Below are 15602 nucleotides of genomic sequence, written 5' to 3' on the forward strand. Positions count from 1 at the left end.
CTTTGGCTCCATTGTGAGGCTAGCTTCATGAGATCATTGGTTGCCACTTACTTCTCTGTGAAGGATCAGCTGAGAGTCCGGAGTCTCTTGGATGGCAGGTCTTCATCCTGCCCTCCTCACACTTCCACCAGTCTCCTGGCCACTTATACAGATTAAAAACATGTCCAGCATCCAGCAAAGTATCCAGCAAACATCACCATCTACACAAAGAGGCTGGAAAAATTGGTCCAAAACAATGGGAAAATAAAGGAAATAAAATTGATATAATGGGTAGATGTGACATTGGTTGACACAACCATCTTGAAGTCCTTAGGCAGACTGGAAAAATGTTGAGCATGTTAGAAAGAGCCACATAAATAGGAAGGAGACCCAGGTCAAACTTTGAGAGGTGGAAACTGTGGTGGTTAATGGGCATCGGAATGTGTCTTTTGGGTGAAAGAAGCCAGCCATGAAGCAGTGCACACTGCACATTTCTAACAGGGCGTGCTGCAAAATGTAGGTCATTTTCTGGGGAGGAGCACCGTGGGCAGGAGGAGGCGTGGGGGACGGGAGGGTCTAGAGAGCACTGTTCTGAGGGGCACTGGCCGCAGCCATTCCCTTGACGGTGGTGCTGGTGCTATGAGCATTTCAGACTGTACCTTTGACTCTGAATAATCTGTGGGCAACATGCCAAGTATACTTGGAGAAATGAGGCATTTGTGATAGTCTCCAGTTAACAAGAGTCAACCAGATGATCCCCAGTTCCTTCTGACACACTCACTCTTCCACACTCCAGAGGCGAAGGTGCAGGGCGGCTCTGGTCCCCCGCAGGGCAGCAGAGGGAGCCCAGGGCCTGAGAGGGGCAGGAGGGGCGCAGCCTCTGAGAGAGCCGTGGCCCGTGTGGTGCAGAGAGGCCGATGGAGGGGACTCTGGGGAGGGTGGCGTGATAGGGCCTCATGTTGGCCTCCCTGCCCACTGCTCCGCTGCCTCACAGGCCAAGCGGTCTGGACGTTATTGCTGCCTTCTGTCACCTCGCAGGTCACCCTGGAAGCAGAGGGAAAAACAGGAGGGCGAACAGGACAATTCAGGAAGAAGAATCGCTGCCTGTGATTTGTGGCTTTAATTAAGAGCTTTTTAAGCTTTAATTAAAAAGGTACATGAGCATTCAGTATTTAAGAAAAATGCCTTTGTGTCTGGGTCAATTGACTAACATAAAATAAAATGAGATACATATTTCTAGTCAGAAGCTTCGGACAAAAGAAGGCGATGTACATAATCTGGGCATAAAGGCTTTATGATGGGGAGGTAGCTAAGGGAATTTTTTTCCTTTATTGCAAAATAGCCGGGCATCCGATTTATGCACTGGAGAGGTTGCTTCGTGGGATGGGCGAGAGGGGAGAACTCGGCGTGAGGATACTGCTCATGAGGGCCTGCCTGGCCGTCCTCAGTGGCGAGGGACACCCGTACCCGCCCGCTCCGCGCCGCTGGTCTCCACTTCCTCGCCTGCCCGGGCCTGGCTTTCTCTGCACACGTGTTCCTCAGCTGGGACCGCAGCAGGCAAGCAGGGCGGACGTCTTGTTGATGGGCTTTACTTACGTCGACCTTGGAGAGGTCAGGACTCCCCTGAGGAGGCCACAGCCCCGTCACCGATGGTGGGGAGTCTCCACATGTTCAGGCCCCAGGCCTGCAGACGTTTGATTGAACAGGACTGGGAACAGCGACCCTGAGGCAAGGCTGCTGGGGGAAGCCAGAGCCCTGGGCCTGCAGGGCAGCTCCCGCAGGAGGGGCGGGTGCTGGGATGCTGGCAGGGCCACTCTCGCAGCCCTGGACGAAGCTGTACCCGTGGGACCATGCCACCTGTGGGTGTTTGTGTCTGAGGGTCTCCTCGGCCCACAGGTCGGGTCCAGCTCTGAGGGGCTTCTGCCCAGGATGGCCTCTCAGGCATGTCTGCTGTGACCTGGGCCTGAGCGGCCTGCCCCTGGAGTCCTGGCCACAGGGCTCTGGCCAGCTGTGCCCAGAACACCTGGCAGTAGTGTTGTCTCTAGGGAGTTGTAGGGAGGGCCTCCCATTCAGCTTATGTGGGTAAAGCACCATGATAAATGCCACCCCGCCATCGCTCAGTGGCACTGGGGATGGAACTAGGACCTCATGCTGGTCCAGCGCTCCTGCTCTGGCCATTTTGCGTTTTATCCTCAGATAGGGTCTGATGCTTTTGCCGAGTCCTGTCCTCAGACTGTGACCCCACTCCCCCACCCCGAGTCCTCTGCAATTGGAATGCCAAGCCTTCCTGGACCTTTATACCCCACTGGGTACCTGCTGTGGGCTGGCACCGCTCTCCCAGGCTCCACTCCTCTGACCTCCTGGCCCTGTCTCAGGACCCGTGTCTCCAATGGCTTTGTGACCTGGGCTTTGGCTGCCTTGAAATTCTGGGGCTAGGGCCTCCCGAGGTCAGATGGCTTCCCCCGGGCACTACTGAGCTAGATGACAAGGTCACGGGGCCTCCCGCTCAGCATCTAAACACAGAAGTTTTACTCAGGGGACTTTATTTCCTAAAGGACTTGATCAGATGGTGCCTTGGATGGCAAGGCTGAATGCCACTTGCTTGGGGAGACTCCAGGTGTGCGTGGGCCTCTGTCCTGGGCCTGGGCCTGGCCTGTGCTGGGCACTGGGCCAGGGAGCAGCGCAAATCCCAGGAGAAGATTGGAGCCGGGAAGGGGCTCCTTCACATTTGTCCTCGTCTTTTCCTTTGCCACCTGGCTCCTGACTGCTCTGTGAAGCCAGGGTCTGGGAACTCAGGACACAGTTCCTTGCAGAAATGTCTGCATCCTAATTCGGTCCTAGGGTTAAGTGTGCCAGAGGAATAGCAATTTAATTCGAGGGTCATGTTTCAGCTCCGGCTTAGACTCCCCAAACCCCACCCCAGCCTGAGACGGGAGGTGCTGGCTCAACTCAGAGGTGTGAAAGGACATATTTACTTAAATCCAATGCCATGCTGCCTGTGTGAAACAGTTTAATCACCGACCAGCAGGAAAATCAGTTTGTTTTCCAAACCACACTCGGGGTAAGTGATAGAAGATAAACACCAGCCGCTTGACTCCTGAGGACGTGTAATGTTTCCCTAACTAGGGGGAAAGAAAAACCGCAAGTAATGGGCACAGGGACTTAAGCTTCCCTCTGCCCCGCGTCTGGAGCTGCGGCTCACAGAGCTTGCTGCTGTTCATGGTTTCAAATGCCAGGAAGGCTCCATCAATCTGCAGAGCTTTCCTCTGCCACCAGGGGGGCTCAAGCCTTCCAGGGAGGTCTGGGAGAGGGGGCGGGGAGGGGGGACATCCTCAAGGCGCTCCTCCACCTCTACTTCAGCCTAAAAGTCGGGGTACATGGAGCCTCCCTTTGGGCTGCTGTGCACAGACACGCCTGCACACATGGTGATGTGTTCCCACGCGTGCCCCATGCATGGTGTGATGACTATGAGCACATGGCCCTCACCAGGCCTGAGAAGGCAAAGGTGCCACGGTGGCCATCAGATGTCACCAGATGCCCTATGCCTGACCTCAGCCCCGTGGGACTTAAGACTGTGACCTGGTGGTTTGTGGACATGCGTGTCTCAGAGCTCTGGAGACAGGGAGTCTGTGGCGAGCATCTGGGGAGGGCTGGCTTCCTGGGTGGTGGGCCGGGCTCTCCTGCTCACCCTCTCTCTGGACAGGGTAAGCCCCTGGTCCTCACGGTCCCACGTGTAAAGGCTCCAGCCCCTCTGGGGGCTCCATGTGCAACCACAGCAGTGGTGGTTTCAGTGCGTGCCGTGGGGGCTGAGGAGATAAAGAGGAGCTGTGTCCCTCCAGACCTCGGGGGAGCGACGCCTGCCAATTAGCATCCATGCCTGACTCCTGTCCAGGTGTGCAGAACTCCATGATATAAGCATGGATCCAGGCTGCCACATGGCATGCAGGCCTCACACGCGAGCCTCACACCCCATGCAGGGGGCTGTAGCTAAATGGTGGACCCATCGATGCCTGCTACGCTAAAGCCCCTGGTGGGCTCAAAGCAAAATGGGGAAAGTGAAATCATTTCTTGTAGAAAGGGGAACTAAACAAGATTCCCACTTTCTCTGAGCTTGTCCTGTATAGTACTGGAATTCCTAGCTACAGCAATAAGACAAGAGAAAAAAAGGAAAAGGGATCTAAATGGGGGAGGAAGAAGTCAAAGTACCCTTATCTGCAGAAGACACAAAGACCCTACTGGTTCTATCCCAGGACTCTTAGAGACACAGCAAACACCTCCAGCGGTGTTGCAGCATGTAAACTCCTGGCATGAAGCTCAACAGCTTTTCTGCATTCCAATAATGAACAGGAGCCTACTGGTTTCCAGCGAAGAGTCCAAAGCGTGCCCTGACGAGAAGGGAGAACTGGACACTCCCCGACAGAAGCTGACACCGGACCCTTTGATCAAAATAGATCAAAGACTTTCATGTAAGACCTGAGACAGAAACTTACTGGTCCAAGAATAAATCGTAGTGTAGAACTCCAGCAGCTCAGCAAATAGGGCCAGGGATTAACAAAGGGGATTGCATCCAGCTAAAAGCTTCTTCAGAGCAAAAGAAGCAGTCATTAGGCTGAAAAGACAGCTGACAGAGGGGGGGTGGGAATTCTTTACCAGCTATATATCTGACAAGGGACTGCTAATCAGAGTCTGTATGTAGCTTAAAAATGAAATCCCCAAGCTGTCAGTCATCCTATTAATAAATGGGGAAGGAAGCTAAACAGAAACTCCTCAAAAGATGAAGTGTGAAGAGCCAACAAATACATGGAAAAATGCTCCTTGGGCATAAAGGACATGCAGCTTAGAACACATGGCACATCAGTCTGGGTCCTGCCAGAGGGCTGTGCGGATCACAGTACCCACTGCCTACAATGGTATGCTGGCTCCACCCGGCTGTGGAAGAGTTAGGAGACTCAGGAGGGGAGAGGAGCAAGGGTATTGATAATGACCAATGTGCAGAAGCAGAGCCCGGAGACTCAGTGAGCGGTCGGGAAAGAGGAAGGATGGGGACGGGACCGATTATTGTGGATATGTTCAAACGTAACTCCCCTGTGCAACTAATTGACACCATGAAAAGAAAGACAAGCTGGCTGTCGGGAGTGTTAGGTGAGCATGTGTCACGCTGTGTTGCTGACTGAGCGGAGAAACAGAAGAGGAATGTCCTCTTACATTCCAGCCACCAAACTAGCATACAACGCAGAGGCAGAGAAAGAGTGGAATACTTACACACGGGAATAGGCACCTTAAACAGAGTCTGGGCTTATTGGGAGAGCTATCTGCAATGCATACAACAGAGAAAGAACTGGGGAGAAACAGATGAAGGACTTGGACAAAGGATTATGGCAAAATCCTGCACTGTGGGGAAACAAGGACTTAAACTCAAGAAGAGGCAGCTGGAGGCTGCCCAGAGTGTGGGCCTTCGTGGGGAGCAGGGGCTTGTGTGGCCTCTGACATTGCTGGAGTTCTTGTGGCCACTGTGGCTCTGTCCACCAATGGGCCAGCCTGGGAAGGAGTCTGGCGGGCAGAAGCCGTGCAGGTGCTGCAGGAAGCACAGGTGTGGGGCAGTTCCTATGTCCGCTGGCCAAGTATCAGGTCAGCTTCTGCTGAGAATCCTAAAGTGAGCAAAAGATTGACGTGGAAATGCGAGAGACCTAGGAGAGTCAAAGCAGTTTTGAAAAAGAAGATATTTGATGAGTTACAGTGGCTGAGATAAAGTTTAATATAAAACTTACCTATCAGTGTGGGTGGTATTAGCATAAGAATAGACACAAGTTAGCGGATGGGGAAGGAGTCCAGAAATAGAATTACACATGGATGGCTTTGTGGCATTCCGGCAAACGTAGCAAGGTAATTCAACTGAGAAGGAGTGTTCCTTTCAGTAAATGCTCTTGAAAATGAATAGATATAAAAAAGCAAATCTCAACACTTATGCTGTATATAAATTTAACTCTTAACAGGTCATAGTTCTAAGGTAAAATTCCCTAAAGACTCTGTAGAAAAAGTATTCATCATTATCTGGGTTGAGCAAACATTTCTTACATGGAATGTAAAAAGAATAAACCAGAAATACAAAAGGGACATAAATTAGATTTTATAAAAATAAAATGTTTGTTACTCAAAGGGCTCTATTATGGGCCATGGCACGGCAAGTCAAGGATGGGAAATTATTTTGAAACCCATGTGTGATAAAGGCAGCGTGTCGGGCCCATGAAGAGCAGAACGGGAGTAAAACTACCCGGTGCAGCTTGACGGAGGACTTGAGCAGACCCTGGCCTGCAGAAGGCCGGCAAGCCACGAGTGACACTCGTCACCATTAGTCACTGGGTAATACCAATTAACGCAGATTATGACGAGGCCCTAATTAGTGATGGTCATTTCTCAGCGCCTCCAGCGAATGCACCGATTCACACGTGTGCAGCACTGAAGGGGTCGCCTCTCCCACAGGACCACGACCCCACCTTCTGACCTTGCACCCTAAGGCTAAAGCAAGAAGGACTGTACATAAACACCCAGTGTGGCTGGACAAACAGAGCAATGCATGAGAATGGTGGGGAGGACCGGTCAGGAGGAGGAGACCTGGATTCATTCGCAGTGCTGGGTTAGAACTGATGGGACTGGATGAACACCCCTAGACTTAGGGGGGGGTGTTTTGTGCACAATAACAGCATCGTGAGGGACGACCGGACCTCACGGGGGACAACCCCGCGTTGTGTGGACACATCACTTCTGGCTCTGTGCCCGAATCTCATCACAGGAGACCTTGCATGGACCCTGACTGGCAAGAGTCAGCCATCTTACAAAACAGATGGGCTGCACTTCCCAGAATACAAGGTCAGGAAGAACAAAGAAAGGCCAGGGAAATGACACTTGTTAAGGAGAGGGAAGAACTAAGACAGTGACTCTAATGAGACACAGGTTTTGCTTCCTTTTGCTGAAAATAGCATTCGAGTGAAGACTAGCAAGTTTGATCTGGAGAACATAACTTCATCAGGGTCCATGTTTTGATTTTGATGATACCGCGTTAGGGGAGAAAAAAACCCTATTATTTTAGGAAATTTATGCTGAAGTATTTATGACTGAAAGATCATTATTCAAAAAAGTATTCCCACATGATAAAGAAAAATATATGCATAGGAAATGTTGAAGCAATTATGGTACATTGCAATATTTAGGGAGTTTTAAGACTTCAAAAAAACCTCAGTGTACTAATTTGGCAACTAAAATTTAAGGCTGACATGATTGTAGCATGGGCTCACTAAGGCACGCGCAAACCTGTTCCTGCCCGAGGGCCGGGAGGTGAAGGACGATGGGGCAGTGCAGATCGAGTTGTGGCCCAGGCTCGGGCCAGCTTCCCTGCACTGCGCCCACCACAGCAGTGAGGCCTGGCCGCTCCTTAGGGGACCTGCAGCCGTGGACGCCCGCCCCAGCCCACACGCTTGCCGTGGACCTGAGCGTAGGGCAGAGGAAATCCCCATACGTGCACCAACAGGCCGGCTTCTCTGGGACACTACCGCATGAAAACATTTCTGAATTTTCTGTTCGGTGTGAAAGGTGTGGACTCTCAAGACTGCTCCATCACCCGGGGCGGGGGGAGAGAGTCAGACGGGTTCTGAAGTTCTCCGTGCTGCTTCCAGATGTGCCCTGTCAGGAGAAACCCTGCTGAGGAATCATCAGGAATGGGGGAGGGAGAGGGAACCTTGGGCCTTACTGGCTGGGTGGGGCAGGGGTGCCCGAGTTGCAAGAATAAAATAACCCCAGGACGCGCCTTGCCGCTGCCTCTGTCCCCTTTCCTCTCAGGCTCCCTTCTGAGTCCCCTCGTAGTCTGCCCTGACTCCCTCCTCTGTTGCCATGGGTCAGAGGACGGGAAGTCCTCGGGGTCAGGGGGGAGTCACCGGGTTTCTGAGAGGCTGGGTGCACAGCGGCTTGCCCTGCTCACAGCGCCCCTGCTCTGCTGTCCTAGGGTGGGCTGCAGCCACGCTCGCCTGGCCTCTGCTTCATGATTCTTCTGGGCACAGCCTTGGCAGGGGGAGGCTGGGCAGGCAGGGAACCCGCTTGCTTCTCTGCCTGGTGAGTGTGCGGGCTGGATCCTGTCCTTGGAGTGACTTGGCACACTCGCCCTGCTCCATGGAGCGGAGGGGCTCCCGCCTTCCTGCGCGGGGTGGAATGGACTTCTCATTGAGTGTGGGCCTGGCGGCAGCCACAGACCACACAGCTTGCTGGCCGGGTCGACGCATCCCACTACCAAGAACAGCAGGGAGGCTGGGGAAGTCTCATGAAAACCTCTCGCTAAGCGCGGTCAGTATTTCCATTCGGAGCATTTCATTTGTCTGAGTGCCTTGCATTTATTTATGACCCAGTGAGCCCATATTTCAATTTTAGCAGGTTTAATAGGTTGTAAACTAAGAACAGCAATCCAATGCAACATAAAATTACTAGGAATAAGGCAAACAGGTGCACTGTTGGTATCTTAATAACTCTGAACTATCAACTTTGGTATAAAATAATGTGCGTTGGCTATTTTCTTTGTGGGGTTAGTCACAGGTAATATAGTCGGATTTGCTTAAAAGACATCCATTTAATAGGGTCGTTTCCTTAATTAGGGTAGGCAGCTAGAAAACCATTTTCACCTAATGAAGTACAAGAGGTTCAAAATAAGTTTTATTAAAACACCTGTGATGATGGAACTGTTAAAAAAAGAGAACATTTTAAAGGTAGAAACTTTGTTTCCCCAAACTGTGGTTTTGACACACAGGCTACTGCTGGATACACACACACACACACACACGCACATACACACACACACACACACACACGCACACACACACACGCACATACACGCACACACACACGCAATTACCTTAAAATGTGTTAGACTCTCAGCTCAGCAGAGAATCTTATTGGCATTGAAATGGCCCTAAATCCACTCTTGGAGGGTGTGAGCTAGGTGGTGCACGTGGGCTGCCGCATCTGGGCTTGTGAGCACAGCAGGACACCTGCTCACCAAGAAGCCCCCCGCCCCCTCTCCTCCAGAGGACATGGCTCTGACTGTCCCCTCGGAGAACAAACCCCAAAGTCTTCAGAAGTCCTCAGCAGTAGATGGAAGGTCACAGACATGTGGCTAGCCGGGGAGAGAGATGGCTGACCACGGACACGGAGTGCCCCCAGACCTAGAGAAACAGCAAACCCATGGCACCGCCCACACCTTGGATAATAAATATCCTACACGTGCTGCAAAACCAAGCCACCCTGAGGAAATCAGAAAGATGAAAAATCAAACGAGGGCATCCACAGTGAGAGACAGAGTGTGAGATCTGAACGGAACTCCTGAAACTGGAAAAGGCAGTAGCCCGGGACACAAAGTTCACTGAGGTGATCGACAGAAGACTTGGCAGGCTGAGAACGCAGTGGGCCATGAAGACAGGTCATTTGAGGTGCTTGGGTCAAAGGAGCACAAACCCTGGGATTAGTGAAGAGAGCGCTGGGCTCTGTGGGCTTGGCAGGCGGGCCCGGCCTGGTGGGAGTGCCCCAGGGAGCAGGCGGCCAGCGGCTGACAGTCCCCAAACTGAAGGACAGAGAGGACTTCAGAGGGGCGAGGGGCCAACATAGTAAACAAACTCACAGATACCAATCACGAAGACGAATGGAAAACAAAACCAAAGCATTTAAATGCGTTCATCTACTTCCCCCCGAGATTTACTGAGATACAATTGGCAAATAAAAATGGCATATATTTCAGTATACAATGGGATGGTTTTAAATATGACATACTAACCACAAAGGACTGCTTAACATGGCCACCCTCTTAAAGTTACAGTGTGTGCATGTGTGTGTGATGAGAATATTTTAGAGCTGTCTTTTGTCATAGTTCAAGAACACAGTTTTGTTAGTTACATCATAATGCTGTAATTCGATTTCAAGAACTTCCATGCTTTAGATTTTCATGTACAAGTGAGAGCATGCAGGATTTGTCTGTGCCTAAATAAGTGTAGCTTTGCCTATGTTCTCCACACACGCACACACAAGCTTGTGAACACACATATATGTACACACACACACATGCACACAGCCATACCTATCACATTTAAGCCCATTCCTCTGTCTGTAGACTCTGAGGTGTTTCTGTGTCTTGGCCCCTGAGTGCGATGCTTTCCCACAATGTCAGTCCAGGCATCTCTTTGCCGTGTGGCTCACACGTGGAGGTGTTACTTGCTGTTTCCCAGCACCTCTTCACTGCTTTGCACAGCGGCTGCACCAATTTACATGCCGACCTGCAGCACAGTCGTTCTGACTCCATCCCCGCCCCAAGCCTCGCTGTGTGACACGTGAGAGGTGTGATCTCCTATGTGTGGCTGTGACTTGCGTGGTGACCCATGGTGCAGAACACATTTTCCTGTACATGGAAGAACACCTTAGTCTTTTGCCCATTTACAAATCAAGTTATCTTTGACTTCATTTTTGTGCTTGAGTAGTGATTATATGAGTTCCCTCTGATTTGGGATGCACACATTGTTGGATAATTAGTATAGAAATGTTTTTCCCGACTGTGTGTGACACCTTGTCATTTTGTTGATTGCTTTTTTTTTGTTGCTACTTTCTTTGTAACCTCACTTACTATTTTTGACTGTGCTCCTGATGACAAATTAAAAACTCCTTGCCAAGACCTGTATTGGGTTTTTTCTTCCACGTATACTTTCTCTTCAGAATGTTATGGTTTTAAGTTTAGTTCTTGATCTATTTTGAAGGGAATTTTTGTTCATAGTATAAGATTTCATAGTTTTAACGTGTGGATGTCCAGTTTTCTTGGCACTGTTTTATTGAATAGACTCATTGTTTTTGCCAAAGATAGTTGATCATCGGTGTGTGGGTCTACATCTGGGTTTTCTGTCTGGTCCCTGGTCTGTGTGGCCACTCTTATGCTAGAAATGTGTACTTTGTTCACTCCAGGCTGCTCCCAGGAGTCAGTGTGTAACTGGAAATCAGGGAATGTGAGAACTTCTTGCTTTGTTACTTTCTGTCTTCTGTGATTCTGCATACGTTTTGGCATTTTTCTTATTTATGTAGGAAATTTTATTAGGATTCCATGGAGGCTGAGAGGAATCTGTGGGTTATTTTGCGTAGTAGGGGCGTTTCCACAATATCAAATCCTCTAGCTCGTGAGTGCAGGATGTATTTCTAGTGTGTCTTCTCTGGCGTCTTTTGGGTCAACGCTTTGTGGCCTTGTGCAATATTCCTCCTTGGTGGCTCTGTTCTGAACATTTCATTCTGCCTAATCCATCATAAATGGATCATTTTCTTCATCTACCGTCTGTATAATTTATTGTTGGCCTATGCACACGGAGCTAGTTTTGCCCATTCATTTTGTATCCTAGAGGAATCCTGAAGGCAATAATAGGAAAGCAGCCCCAGCCACAGGATGTTTCTCCACAGAGGCCCTATCACACATCTCAAGTCCCCTGGGGAGGAGGACCACATGACCAGGACCTGTTTGGTAGATGGGGAGCCACCCAGGCCGAGGTCACAGGGGTCGGAGGGCAGAGGGTGACATGCAGCAGGGCTAGGCCCCAGTGGGCCAATAGAATGCACCAGTCGTAAAGGGTGACGAGCTGATGGGATCCTTGCTCCACCTGGTCCTTGCCTGGGGACTCTGACCTGGGGATTGGGTCAGCCAAAGTGCTGAACAGTGTTGGATATGGGTGTGTTGCACAGCTGTCCTGATGTGACTTTGTGTGCCCTTGGGATGCTCTTCTCTGTCAGTGGCTGTTGGTGCCCCTTGCCCTGGCGCAGAGCACAGCTGGAGGCGGGAACGGGGTGTGACTGTGCTGTGCCTGGCACAGCAGCTGCAGATCTGGAGGCTGGTGGCAGGCTCCTCACAGGCCCCAGAGGGAAGAACAGACATTACCCTTTGCAACCAGTACTGGCTTTGCTCTATTTGGAGAATTCTAGGCCTGAAGCCTAACAGGAAGCTTGTGAGCCCGCCACTGGTTCTTGGTGGAGGGAAAATAAGATGTCAGGTGGTATAGACAGACATAGATGGCTTGAAGGCCCAGGCCCGGGCCTGTCCTAGCTCCTGAAACCTCCTTGCGCGTGGGTCTTTGCTTCTCAAGGAAGATGAGAGAGAAATGTGCGCCTGGAGATTTCTAGAGCCTGAGAATCAGAGGGAAGAATGAGTTATAAGTACAGCTATATAACCTGAGGGGATTGGAAAAGTAGAGTGCTTCGGTAACAAAGGAAAATAAAAGTTTTAAGTGTTGCCACGGTTGAATCAAAATCCAATAAAACACACACACATTCCTTAATAAATGAGCCTGAGGGAAATGGCAGAGGATTTCCAGTTAAGAGATGGGACTGAATTTCATGATCTCATCTCTCTTCTCCCACGCCTGCTGAGTTCTAAAAGTTGTGAAATGGACAAACATTCACCAATAAGCAACGATGTCCCTGTTGACACCAAAAATCCTGGCTCCACCCACGTCATGAGCCTCAGGACTCCACTGCCCCCGTCTGCCTTGGTGGGGCTCTGCCTCCGCCCCCATGTCTTAGGGACTGACAAAGGGCTGGAAGGATAAGTGAGCCCCGAGATTTGGGGACAGCACCTTCGGTGTGTAGAGAGCCACCCTAAGAGTCAAGCTAGAGGTCAGCGCAGTGCTTGGACCCTGGCTGCAGCAGAAGGGCCAGCGGCCTGGAGGGAGCAATGGAAGCTGGCGCTCTCGAGGGACTTCCCGAGCTGGCTTCCAGGAAGACCTCGCTTCTACCACCAAGAACGAATGACGTGAACAGACCAGAAGGTTCCTTTTGTCTCACAACATCAGAGCTTTCAGTGCATGGCCCCCTTGGGGTCAGCTCCCTGTGGACAGGACACCTGCGCAGTGAAGCACACACAGGGCGCTGCTCTTCCGCCCATGGTGGGCAGGCAGTGGAGGCTGGGCTGGGACCAGGAGCCCGGCCTGGCGCTCCGGGGCGCGCCCCAGTGTCCTCTCCTCTCAGCTAGTACACACATGCAGAAGCTTCCACTAACAGGGCCAGCAAGAGAGCACCAGGGATTCCACCCATGAGCTCGTGGAGGAGACTTCATACCCAAAACATAACATTCCACCCACCCACGACCCAGGTCACCTCACAGCACAGGAAGGTTTTGGATCCTCCTCCAGGGCCCTTCAACACCTCCAGCAGCATGGAGGACTCTGCATTCAGGCTCCTCTGAGGCCAAAGTCATCTCTTAGCTGTGAGCTTTGGTAAAGGCAAATGGAAAAAGCACAACCTTCCCCCACGCAGTGTCGTAGATAAAACGCCCCACGTCCAAAAGGAGCAGCAGCTCAGCGAGGCAGGATCAAAGCCCACCAGGGGAGACATGCAGGCTCCTAAGGCCATGTCCATTCTCCGGGGCACGTGGTGCCTTGATGGTGCTACAACAGCAGTGAGCGGTCCAGCCCTCTGGCCTTGCTGCAAGCAGCCTGCACAGCCCTGCTCCGGGCCAGTGCCACGTACTGTCTGCAGCCTCCAGGCCCCACAGGCTGATGCCTCCGCAGCCCTGACGTTCTGCCCACCTGCAGAACCAGCGTCACAAGGACGATGCCAAGGGCCTCCCCGCTCCCCCAGGCGGTTGCTGTGCTGGGTGGTGGGGCACAGGATGAGAATCCTGGGAGTCAGCATCTCAGGATCCCTGTTCAGGCAGGGCCCCCGTTCCTTCTCTCATCCTGCCAGGAGTGGGCCAGACCCAGCGTTCAAGTTGCCCTCCAGATGCAGCTCTCGCCATGTCCACAAAACTATAGCCTGGCTCCTTGTGTGGGCAGATACCACTTGGGTCAAATGCTTTTTGACAGTCATGGGGCTTGAACTCAGGGCCTGAGCACTGTCCTTGGCTTTCTCAAGGCTGGAGCTCTACCACTTGAGCTCCATTTCCAGCTTTTTCTATGTATGTGGTACCAAGGAATGGAACCTGGGTCTTTGTGCATGCTGGGCAAGCACTCTGCGCCTAGACCACACTCCCGGCTCCTTTCACTTGGCTTTTTGCTTCTACTTCTCACTGCAGACAGTTGACAGTACCTTTGGTACCGCCTAGATGCTATCTTGGAGTTGGGACTGCCAGATGAGTCTCAGTTTAAACGCAAACTCACAGTACCTCTGCACAGACACAGTGTGGACCTGATTCTTGGCCACATTGCCTCACACAACTCTCCCCCTGGTCCCCACCGTCTGTATTTCCCTCTCCCCGCTCTTCTCTTGCTCCTGTTCACAGTCCACCCTCTGAGAACCTGCCAGAACTCCCCACTCGTCTGAACACACGATGTCTCTACTCTACACCATCAGATTTTTCTGATTCCTCCCACAAATCAGCTCCAAAGGCTCATCAAGATCCACTGGGTCAGATTTAGTTCCAGAAATGGCGTCTCTTTCTCTATTGTAGACTGGGCTAATGCCTGGGAATTTTCAGAAGGGAGGACTAATCTGGGCTCACACTTCCAGACTGTTTGTCTATGTGTTCATGGCGGTGGGAATGGGAGCAGGAAGAGGCCGCTCACTTCCAAGCAGCCAGGAAGCAGAGAGGGGGACAAGGGCTGCAGCCATGTATACCCGTGGACATACTTCCCCCAGCGCAGTGGGGAGTGTGTCCTAGTTTGTACAACCGCCCAAACAGCGCTGCTCGTGGGGTCCAAGCTTCACACACAAGCCTGTCACATTCACCAGCCTGCTCACTCACACGCCTTTGGTTGCTGCGTTGGCGTCCGCCAGTCTCGGCACTGACAGCGTTCCCGTGGAACCTGCGTTCAGTGGCTATTTCCGGGGCCCACCTCTTTCCCTGCTCTGGTGCAGGTTCCTCAGAGGGCTGGGTGACAAGATCCAGGGCTGGGGTGGGCGTGGGAGGAGAGGAGAGGGAATGGCCTGGAAGAGGAGTCTTTGGGGTCTGGGAAGACCCTGGTTCTGTGTAGGGCCATCAGGAGGCCACAGAGCTGGTGATAAAGGTGCAGTCTGGGAGCAGAGACTGGAGGTGGAGGAAGAGCTGAGGTTTCCATTAACGTCCGAGGCAGGGACTGCACCTGTGACTCTGCTGTGAAAGGTTGGCTTTGTTCTGTGCCTGGTCCTCCCCCCTCCCCCCTCCCCTGTTCTCTGTGGTCCTCTACTCTGTGTTGGCTTCTGCCCCTGTGTCTTTGCTGCCGTTCTATCCATGACTCCATAGCTGACCCTCTTCCAGGAAAGTAGAGTCTGGTCCCTTGTCTCTGCACGCTTCACCAGTCAGGTGACAGAATGCCCAGCCCCTCCCCTGCGCCCAGAAATACCCCCTTGTTCTGACAAGCCTCCTGTCAGAACTCCTCACCTGGGGGCCCAGGTGAGCTGTGGCTTCTCTGGGCTTCCCATGTCCACTTGGCATCATCCTGACCTCTGCTCAGGAAGTCAGATACGACCTCCTGTTTTGCCACCTGGCTGCCACCTTCTGCAGCAGTACTCAGAGCGTTAAGGGTGAGCACTTTACAGCCACTCCTGCCACAGGCCAGGTGAGACAACATGTTGCCTGGTTTCCTGTCCCCTTGCTCTTACAAAATCATTAAATTAGATTATAGCTTAGGCAAAGTAAAAATTGAAAACCAATA

The sequence above is a fragment of the Megascapheus bottae genome, chromosome 15 (genome assembly GCF_031878675.1).
Source record: "Megascapheus bottae isolate mThoBot1 chromosome 15, mThoBot2.hap1, whole genome shotgun sequence".
NCBI lineage: Eukaryota > Metazoa > Chordata > Mammalia > Rodentia > Geomyidae > Megascapheus > Megascapheus bottae.